Raw genomic sequence first — 10,264 nt, forward strand, 5'->3', positions numbered from 1 at the left:
ACTTCAAAAAGGGCAATGTTGTCACAAATTTCTTCTGTGCTGGAGACTTTTGGACATTTATTATATGGTAGTTTAACCAAATCTGCCAACTGCCACAGGCAGCTTTCATAAAAAATAACCGCTTTCACGTCAACAAGACAGGGGTGCCACAAAGTAAAATAAATACGAATTTATCGACCTATGATTTCTTAGAAAACTTAACGTTGGTATGATGGTTCATGTAGTTTTGAATAGTATTCATACCAATGTATTTTACTAAATGAAAGTTGTTTTTTGTTCCAATAGAAGGTACAAACTATTACAGAATGTCCCTTTAAGTTAAATAAAAAAATTATCAAGGAAAAACAAACCAATCACCAAAAATCTTCCTTTTCAGACAATATGTTTTAGCATGGGCAGCACGGCGGCGCAGTGGTTAGCGCTTGTGCGGCACAGTTCATGTCATGGGAACCTGTCGTGGGTTCAAATCCGGCTCCAGACTTTCTGTGCGGAGTTTGTATGTTCTCCCCGTGCTTGCGTGGGTTTCCTCCGGGCACTCCGGTTTCCTCCCACGTTCCATTTCAGGTGAATTGACCGGTCCAAATTGTCCCTAGGTGTGAATGAGTGAATGAGTTGTCTGTCCCTGTGTGCCCTGCGATTGGCTGGCAACCAGTTCAGGGTGTCCCCTGCCCACTGCCCGGAGATAGCTGGGATGGGCTCCAGCCCCCCCGCGACCCTGAGGAGGATAAGCGGTACGGCTGATGAGATGAGATGAGATGTTTTAGCATGTTGAAAACCTATTGGGTGCTCTAATAGCTGTAGGAATAGCTTATATTATGTTTATTTCATTCAGAATGTAATTTGGTGGTTACCGGTTTGGCCAGCAGGATTCCCACCCAAATTAAATTGACCTAGCCTCATATTGTATTTCGCATTTTTTCATGAAGGTAGCAATACTGTAAATACATTTCAATTTTAGCTTGGACTAATCATTTTTCAGTTCATTGATATGGATATTGATTAATAATTTCAAAAAGAAAATAGTAGCGACACACAAATAACTGAATCAAACGAAAGAATAAAAAGACATTGTTGACACAAAAGCCCTTGCAGTATTAGAAAACATGAGTGAGGGAAGAAATTCGGACGAAATAATGAAATTACTGTTCCATCAACCCGTAAAGATTATCAACTCATTTAAATGAATGGGCTGTTTTTAATAGCATGTTAGAAATGAAATGTTATTTGCACAGCAATCAAACGGTTTATTGTAAAATTATTTCTGTCAGACAAAGCAGCACGTGAGGGGAAGGAATAAAAAGGTCTTGGGGATTAGCCGCATGGCGGGAAATTAAAACCCTCCTCAGAAAACTCTGTATAATATTTTTTGCATCCCACAGACGAATTATAGGGAAAAGGAGAACCATGGTTTGGTTTTGCCATGTTCCAGGCTGGGGAGATGAGGCTGTGGCGTTCAGCCTTCTTCCTCATTGTACCCAGGCGGCCTAAGCTAGCAAGGCCTCCCCTCCTTCAAGCATGTGTGAAAGCAGCAGAAAGAAGAAGAGGAAGTCTAAGAAGAATAAGAAACTAGTAGTTGTGTCATTGACAACAATAGCAGAATCACTGCCACCAATAGTCTCTTGTTCAGCACCCAGGAAAGCTGACTTAGGCATTTTCTGTGGGCGCTCAAGTTTTTTCCGAGCAACAGTTCCGTGTTTGGTTTGGATGATACAAGACCTTGGTTTTGCAGCTTTCTCAATGACTTTTGCTGGTGTTTTCCAAATCTTCTCAATTATTTGATCGGAATGGAAATCTATATTGTAGAATTCATTGAAATATCCAATTTTCCTATTTCACCTTGTGACTATGTATACGTTGTTTCAGCAATCCCTCTGGGCATCTGCATGTTATTCAAATATTCAATTGGTGAAGGATGCCAGCAATTTTTTAAACCATCTGTGGACATCACTGTTTGGGAAAATGTGCTTGTCCAACAATCATTATCACAGGAAAAGACTTATCAGATCAGTGTGTAAAAAGGAAAATGTGCCAGTTCCATATGCCATGTCTTTTTCGAAAAAGTATGTTCTATTGATTGACGGGAAAAAAGCTGGTTGTTACCCAATTGCTATTTATTAAGAAACAAAGTACAAGAAACCTAGTTTTGGAATAATTCATGGGATATACCCAGCCAAAGTGCATACATTAAAATGTCTAGCAAAGACATTGAGGTTTAAATGTAGATTTTGTTCCACTAACCCTGAAACTGTAAATAAGTAATCTTGAAAACTTCAGGAAATTGTTAAGTGGGAAACAATTAGTTTCAAATATATGCTGGAAGGGTTTCAAATAATTAAACTCGCTTAAGCAGTTCAAACTACAAACTCTTGAAATAAGACAAAAAAAATGCAATGACAAAAATTTAGATTAATCTAAGAACAAAGACAAAAAGGTCACAAAAGCTACAATTGCTAACTATTTTTTGTAAACAAAAGTGAATAAAAGGTTTGGATTTGCTAATGTGAAGGCGGCAATCACACTGCTTAGCCCATGCACAATAGTTATACATTGCAAAAAAAAAATCAAAATTTGAAGACATAATCCCAAATTAATATAAGACAAAAGACATCTTGTTTAAAAAATACAATTGCAGTCATATAGAGACAAAAAAATAATCAAAACCCCAAAACAACAGCTCAAGTTTTTCCTGTGCCCCACTTCACACTTTGATACTTTAGACAAAGGGTAAGTTTTAAAAACAAAACAAAACCAACTTGTTCAATCACAGCGAAAGCACATTCAGTTTAAAATCAATCTTATCGACATAACTATCGTCAAATAATATTTGTCACAAATTTGCAATTCTAATATGCTTACATGTGATTCTAGGTAATGAAATCCACATAAAAGGCAAGCTTTCAATACAGGTATAAAATACATATATTGCAGATTCATACAATAACAATCATATTCAAAAACATTTTTAAAACCATGGGGGGTATTGGACGAAACCAAGATGAAAGTTAATCTTTTATCTTTTCTGATCCATGATTCTAAGATAGATCTTGGAGGTCTATTTGAGGATTTGGTAAATACGCATTTATCCCAACTTCTACAGCAGGCTTGACATAGCTGGGCTTTTTCATCCTGACTCCGGCAAACGTGCCCATTAAGGCAAACTCAATCAAGCCTTGATATTCTATATTCAAATTTTGGGTAAAGGGGCTGTCTTGATTAGGCCAACTCCATAAGATCTAACATATATTTACATGTGCATGCAAGAGATGCTTGAAAAGTAGTCCAAAAGATAAGACAATAGTGGAACATACTGAGGACATATTGTGGGAAATACTGTTAGTCATCAATTTCATATAATCAATCTGTCATGGTTGTCATGGCGCCCAACTGGCCCCCGCCATGTGGCGCTAGCTCTTGTCACGGTCGCCATGGCGCCCAATTGGTCGCGCCCTTGGGCGCCAGCTGAAGCTTGTTGACAGATTGGCTCCCTGTCAATACTTAAACGCTGTCCTGTCTGTAGACTTTCGTCGGTCCGTCTGCAAATCTCCGTTTTTTCTGTGTTTTTGTGCTTGATTTTCTCCCGCCACGATCTGTTTTGATTTCGACTTTTCCGTTCCCTCGCCACGGAAGTCCCACTTTTGCGGCTGAGCAACCTACTCCCCGCGACCATCGATCTCCGGATCGAGTGTGCTCTCCTATCTTTTTCCCCCCAATAAAACTGTAAGTAACGTTACTCGAGTGGGTCCTGTTTCCTGTTCTGGTTCATGACAGTATGGACCGACCACAAAATGGACCCAGCGAACGCTCACACAATCGCGGATTGGGGAGAGCTGGAAACTCCCTACGCTCTGCAGCAGTTGCACCGGACAGGGGGTGGGGTCTGGCAATTGTCCAGTGACGTCACCGCCCTTCAACTGCTGTTCCAGCGAAATCTACAGAACAAGCAGGGCCAGCAGGAGCAATTAGCTCTGATGACTGAGCTCCTGTCGCGTCGGCCGTCGGCAACGGCCCCGCCTCCCGGGGGCTCTCCTCCTGCCGTGCTGTCGTATTTCCCGCCCATTCGGCCCATGGACTCGCCTGCCATGATAATTGCTGTGCCTCGAATGGGGTTTCCGGGAAAAGTTGGGGCCGATCTGACCGAGGCTCCCGTCGGCCTCTCCTCCACACATGTTGGCCTCCTAAAAAAGGATAAGCTAATACATATCACTGACGTCAAAAGTACACAAATGTGTTCATTCAGTGCAAACTGTAAGCTCATATCAAGCAGAGTGATGACTGCTGGTCTCACTATCACTTGTGACCCCGAGTTTTTAATTAACTAGATAATCTGACTGCAAACTGAACAAGAAAACAGTTTTTCATCAGTGTGAGTTCTTGAGTGTCTTTAAAGCTTACTTTATAACTCATTTTGTTTTTATCACAAACTGAGCAAATACAATTTATTTTACCAGTGTAGATTATTCAACGTAATGCTCAGAATTCCGTTTTGTAGGCTGACAATGAACACGACAAATATATAACTTGCCAATAAAGAATTAGCAAAATCAACGACATTTCCCCAATTAAAAAAATTAAAAGCTACCCAACGTTTCGATTGAAGGTCGTGAGAGCATACCAGACCAGTCCCTGGGTAAGTTCGTAACATAGCCGCCCACCCGTACAAAAGAAAGGTTGCCTTCCACTCATACAAGTCAGTCTGGTTGCCGTTGGCACGGGAAAGCGAGCCCTCTCTTTAAATAACGCGGGTACGTTTCATGGGTGTTTCTCTGTGTGGCTTGGTGGTTTATAATCAGTTTTTCTGAGTCCAAACCCTAGAGCCAAAAAGGGGGAGTAGATCCTCAAAACTTGAGGATGAGACCATGAGACGAAACCCATGTTCGAAAAGTTCGGTTGACACAGCCAGACCTTACAATATTTCCGGGCACCTGATGCCTGACAAATGTGGTTTGCTGTTGCTGAGGACGTCACCAATAATACAAATGTGCTGGCAAAATATTCCAGTAAGTATACAATGACTTTACTCTAACTTGGCAAATCTCTCATGACCCAAAGTGTTTGGTGACACACCTGCTTCAGGCTGCTATGTCCGATGTCCTTTTTATAATATTTGTAGTTTGGGGTAAAAAGCCCTGAAAACCCACTGGGGAATCAGATTTTCCCATTGCCATCAGCAGTGCGCATCTAAACAAGCATTTTTTTCTTAGCGAACATTTGTAAAGATAAGCAAAATCCAAACCGAATTCGCTTAAACTCAACCAAAATTCGTTTTTTTCTCTTGTTTTGTCGCACCACCAGCTTGTGTCAAAAGACTGAGAAAAACTGCACTGAATTGTTCTGCCCATACTTAGTGCAATAGTATTGCTTTATTTTTATTTTTAATTTAATGGGCTTTTTTTAAATTGTTTTTGGAAAAGCACCCAAACCTGAAATTTTGTGTGACAAATAAGTGGTGTGGGTCATACTAATCCATACTTGGGTAACTATGACGATGTAACTGATGATTTGGGACCTACGATGATGTGACAACTTCTCCCACCTGACCAATCTCATCCAGGCCACCAAGGACCCAAGACTCAAGAAAAATAATTTCTTGTGGAACCAAGAAGGGACTGTAGGCCCAATGTCACCTACCGACACAACGACAATCAGGTGTCATCTTCAGCAAACGCCCAAAGTTTTCCAAAGGTGTCTGTGGGATCACGCCCCCAATAACCGTGATAAAGACAAAGGGAGGAATGTAGAGTATTCAACGTTTGGTCAGAATTCTGTTTTGCAATGTCAGAAAATGATCAAACAATGTCAAAACATATTCCCTTAAACGTGGTCCTTTAACTGTGAGAGGCACTGCAGACCTCTTGGGTCGGGGGATTGACATTCCTCAAACTGATGCACATATCTACAGAGGAATTGGAAGGAGTAGGCGTTGTGAGGGCTTCATTACTTTTCATCTAAATGTGAATTCTGGGTGTGGGCTTGAGGAGGCATCAGTGAAAAGTTCCACATAAACCTTTACGCCTGGAACTCAAGTCCAAAACCCAGCTTGTGGCCACCGGCATTGATGTTCTTGCCATCGAGGAGGGCGGACAGCGTCAGCTTGATGCCTGGCTTTAGAGTCTGAGTTTATCCTAGGCCTATGAGACTGGAGTTGTTCACCTTTGCAGAGAAGGACGCGTCTGGGTCAATCTGGTACTTAGCGGCGATGCTAAAGCGAGTGTTGCTGTTGCCGGCAGTTCAAGCCAGATTGACGGCCGTCTCCAGCTGATTATACACCTTTTGGTAAATGGAGCCCCCAAACTCGGTGCCATCATTTTTATTGGTATGAAGCTGGAACTCGTCCGTCTTGTAGCCAACAGCAAAGTTGCTTTGGGTGATTCGGTTGCGGCCGGCCTCAAATGTCACCTGGTAGCAGGCCAGCCAGCCCTCGAAGCCCACCACGCCAGCGCCGTGCACAGCTGCGCCATTGATGTCATAGTTGACGTCACAGCCGAGGTTGATGTGGTCGCACTTGTAGCCAGTCTTCAGCTTGCCCCCTTTTTTGCCAGTGTTTGGTGAAAAGGAGGAGTTAAATGTCAGCTTGAGACCCTTGGCCAACTGATCCTCGATCGTGATTTCAGTGCCCAGCGTGTTGTCAGTGTTCCACTTCTCTGTGAAGGTAAGTCCGTGCTCAGACCACTTGTACTTGGTTTCCAGAGAGCCAGCCACCTTGCTGGTCTCCGTGTTGGCTGAGCCCGTGCTGGTGAATTCCAGTCCATTCTCAGACTTTGTTTTTAAGTCCAGCTTGATAAGCCCGAAGCCGTATCCCTTAGTGAAAACATACCGAGCAGACTTTCCAAGGTCAGCGTAGGTTGGGGGTACGGCCATGATCTGGATGGGCAATTTCCATTCCGGAAATTACGGACTGTCACGGTGAAAGGGAGTAGATGAATGACATATGAAGTGAATACTGTGTTTTAAGTCAATCACATAGATATGTTATCTGACTGACAATGCTGGAATTTGAGGTTGGGGAAGGGGGTTTTATCTGCATTTGCCGTAGTGTCACACTCGACCAGGCTGCTGTCTCTTTGATGCGTCAAGGTCTGCAACTGCAGCGCCGCTGTTCGATTCTCCGGCTGCACTTCCGGACCCGGGATTTCCATCCGTCGCTGCGATTTCTCGAGCTCTGCTCCTAGTAACAACCATATCAGACAACTTATTACCACACACAACTTTATCATACACATCTTGTTTTCCTAATTTAACGTTACTGCCCTATTGATCTTGGTTGGTCTCATTGACGGTGGCAGCGTGAGCCTTGGTACAGTGGTTCAGATAATACCAGGTTGAGCTGCCCTCGACCTGGACTGCGGTCGCATTGCCCTCACGACGGTGTATGGTCCCTCACGTCGAAACACCTTGATGTACACGAGATCCCCTGGGACCACCGTCTTCTTGAATGGTTGTTCGACCTTGGACTCTTGTCTCTTCACCTGCAGGTAGATGGCCTTCTGGACAGCCGTCAATTGTCTCATATGGTCTCTCAGTTCAGTTTGCAGTTGCTCAAGCTTATAGGGACCTCTCAGATCCGGCGCTGGCATTGGTCTGCCTGTTAGCATTTCATGCGGTGTTAAATGTGTCATTGATGAGTTTGCATGCGATAACTCATCAGCGCTAACGGTAGCGCATCCACCCAGTTGAGCTTAGTACTCGCACAGATCTTGTTTATCTTTGATTTTAATGTTCCATTTACTCTTTCCACCATCCCCTGACTTTGTGGGTGATACACCGCACCCAATCGTTGTTTGATGTGTAATTTTTTGTGGGATGCCCTTCACAACCTTTTGAACAAATGCCGCACCGTTATCTGAGCTCATTTCTGACGGTATACCAAATCGCGGAATAACATCTCTGATCAAAAACTTAATTACTGTTTCCGCACCTAGATCTTTTGATGGAACTGCTACATTTTATGATATTATTCTCTGCACAGATTTCATACTGGTTGAGCACTTTGTCTACAGTGGCCTGTAAATATGGAGACCAGTAACCTTGTTTTTTCAGCTTTTTTACAACCTCCCCCCTTGCACAATGATCTATATTGTCCGCTTCTGATATCAACATAGTCAGCAGTGACACTGGAGCAATAATCAGTCTTTCATGTGATCTCCAAAGTCCTTTTTTACCACGGGTAGTACCAGCTTGTGTCGCCTCTGGTATGGTAATAGACGATAGGCGGCGCCGTCATGCTTGTTTGGAAGGGTTGGTCAAGTACAGGTGCTTGAGTCTTCAATTTAATTTTGCAGGTCAGAGAGCTGCATCTGAGTGAGTTTCCGTTGTTCAGCTCTTTCTAAGTCCTGTTGCCTTTGTTGATCCTTTCTGAATTTTTCAATAGCGTGGACAACATGGTCGCGGAACTTCCTGTATGGCATTGAGGTTAACCCTACGACATCTTCCAGCTTACTCTGAACTCGTATTGGCAGGGCTCCGATGACTGCATTGCGGAACAGAGTCGAAAGTATAGGGCTGTTCTCCACTTCTTCCTCTGTTTCCTGCTTCAATCGTTTGAGCTGCCTGCCGATGTATGAAGCTGGGTTCTCAGTTTCGCAGAGAGTTTCACCTTTTAATGCCTTAGGGTCGATCTTGGCAGGGTATTCATCCCGTAGTGCTCTCCACACTACTGCACGGTAGGCGTTAAATTCAGTTCCATCCGCCATCACATCGACCATCCATCCATTGTTGCTGTGACGCAAAAGATTCTCCATCGCTGAAGCACCTACACATTGCGCCAATACTGACTTGATATCGCCGATGGCCAGCAGCTTGCCAATAGTCTCTTCAACAAACCGTCGAATCCACTTCCCAGCACCTTCATGTATGTCTGGCAGTCGGGAAATCAGTCCAGCAAGGTCGAGCGTCTGCCAAGGGATGTACTGACCTTTGTTTCCCTTGGTTAGAATCGGAAACTGACCAGGGTCTGTATATCTCTCCGGCGGCCGGATATTTGGCCTATATCTTAGGTCATAAATTCCGGTTGCACTCGTTGACGGTCCAGGTCTTTCGCTGTTCCTTCCTGCCTCAGTTCTTGTGTGAAGACTGTCCAGTTCTTCCTCCAATTTTTGAATTGTAGCGCGAATCGCCCCTTGCCGTTCTTCTTCCAAGTTCCGGATGGTTTGCCGGGCACCTGCATAGCAGTCAAGCGGTTCTTTACATTCTGCTCCGTCAAACTTTCTCCCCGTGCTACAATGCTTCAGGATAGGATGATGTTGAGGACTTGTTGGCGCGTTTCCCAGGTTTCGTGTTGGCGATCTCATCTCGTCTCCTTCTCCATCATATTTGAAATCCCCATTTATTTTCATTGTTCCGACCAAAGTTGGATACAACCCAGCCGATCCAGTTGTCGTATCAGCGTTCAATGATTTATCTTTTAGTCGACTCAGTCCTTCCCTAATTTTCTCCTTATAATGCACTCCTTAAGTCTTTAACAGCTTCAAAATGTCCTCTTCAGTATTCCTCTTCTCCCGTCGTTTCTTGCTATCTTTGCCAGACTTGTAGTCCATGATTCTCACCTCCTTGACGCCACAAGTGTATGCATCAAACGTACCCCCTTGTGGCCACGCCGGTTGAAGATTCTTCGTCCTCTTCTCCCATTTTCGTGACACCTTTTCAATCAGCTTGGCCTTGTCCGGATGACGCAATCCCAAAAGCTTCACTGGTACAAGAATGTTCATATTTATTCAATTATTGTGACCTTGCTTTTGCAAATTGGAGCAGATATTCCCAAATCGGGATGGGCTGAGGAAGATTTTTTTTTGTAACCAGCCAATTCGTGTTACGGCCATCAACTGGACTGGGGTGGAACCTTGCAAGTCCCGTCCAATTTCTTATGGGACAATCTTCACTTTGAACTCCACTCACTGAGGGGACTTCCCTATGGAGGGACCTCACTGGAGGGTTCTCAGGGCCAAGTGAGAGGAATGGGATTGGGTCTTAGTCAATATCTTTGCCAACAGCATACTTCCACTAAAAACGTGATTAAATACAATTATGTATTGTGCAACCAACTAAAAAAAATCCATAAAATGTTAGTATTATGTCACAAAAGATACTCTTTTAAAAAGACAAGAAATCTCATGTAATAGTTGTTGAAAAAAACAACTAACGTGTGTGAGCTGTGCAACCCTTCAAATAGTGCAGTGGTCACTTCATTAGCATTTGAAGAACTAGTGTTACCGGATATCAGGTTTTGGACATGTTTGTAATGACTTGGTTGCCACACGCAGGGTTGATG

General features: G+C 43.5%; 1 pseudogene; it reads right to left on the bottom strand.

Moving 5' to 3' along the window:
* Positions 1 to 2,090: 2,090 nt before the first annotated feature.
* On the bottom strand, positions 2,091 to 7,009 carry LOC148345862 (non-selective voltage-gated ion channel VDAC1 pseudogene; annotated as a pseudogene).
* Between the last annotated feature and the right edge of the window lie 3,255 nt (positions 7,010 to 10,264).

The sequence above is a fragment of the Urocampus carinirostris genome, unplaced genomic scaffold (genome assembly GCF_059441175.1).
Source record: "Urocampus carinirostris isolate Australia breed hairy pipefish unplaced genomic scaffold, RoL_Ucar_1.0 HiC_scaffold_22, whole genome shotgun sequence".
In the NCBI taxonomy this organism is placed as follows: domain Eukaryota; kingdom Metazoa; phylum Chordata; class Actinopteri; order Syngnathiformes; family Syngnathidae; genus Urocampus; species Urocampus carinirostris.